Source organism: Etheostoma cragini, chromosome 3 (genome assembly GCF_013103735.1).
Source record: "Etheostoma cragini isolate CJK2018 chromosome 3, CSU_Ecrag_1.0, whole genome shotgun sequence".
Lineage (NCBI taxonomy): Eukaryota > Metazoa > Chordata > Actinopteri > Perciformes > Percidae > Etheostoma > Etheostoma cragini.
In genome coordinates, this window is record NC_048409.1 from 30,009,167 (window position 1) to 30,010,179 (window position 1,013).

The following is a 1,013-nucleotide window of genomic DNA, read 5'->3' on the forward strand; positions in this document are numbered from 1 at the left end:
CCCCCCCCCCCCCCCCCCACATGATCACGTTGTCTGGTGCTGAGGGCTGCTGCTGTAACCCGTGGCAACAGGCCGAACCAATCGGCTGTCAGGAACTGACAGCAGCTGTCGCCACGGTAACGTTGTTGGACAGGTGTGAAATGTCCCGTCTCGCGTCCCGCCTCCTCCCGGGCGGGTCCTCCGTCTCCGCTCCTCTGCAATGCATTGTGGGAGAAAAGTGTCCATGTCCAGATGTAGCTCATTCTGCACGGGGTCAACATCTGGATCTGGACTTTTCTCACGTTGTTTTTGTCCCTTCTTTCAACACTTTGTCCCTTTTAAACGTTTTCAACACTAACATTCAAAACTAACTTATTAACGTTAGTTTTACATTATTTGGGATTTTATGGTCAATAAACCTCATTTATAGGAAATTATCCCTAATGTTTGAGTTAGAAAAGCAGAAATTAGGAATTATTGAGACTAAAATTAAAGGAATGGATGTTGATGATAATCACAGACTGGAATATGTCAACTTTTACTCAATACTATTTCAAAAACACTTCCATTTGTTTTACAATGCTATAAAAATGAATAAGACGCCCCAAAAAGGACAACATGAGGACAGCATGAAGACAACATGAGGACAACATGAGGACAACATGAAGACAACATGAGGACAACATGAAGACAACATGAGGACAACATGAGGACAACATGAGGACAACATGAAGACAACATGAGGACAACATGAAGACAACATGAGGGTAACATGGGGACAACATGAAGACAACATGAAGACAACATGAAGACAACATGAGGACAACATGAGGACAACATGAAGACAACATGAAGACAACATGAGGACAACATGAGGACAACATGAAGACAAGATGAGGACAACATGAGGACAACATGAAGACAACATGAGGACAGCATGAAGACAACATGAGGGTAACATGGGGACAACATGAAGACAACATGAAGACAACATGAGGACAACATGAGGACAACATGAAGACAACATGAGGACA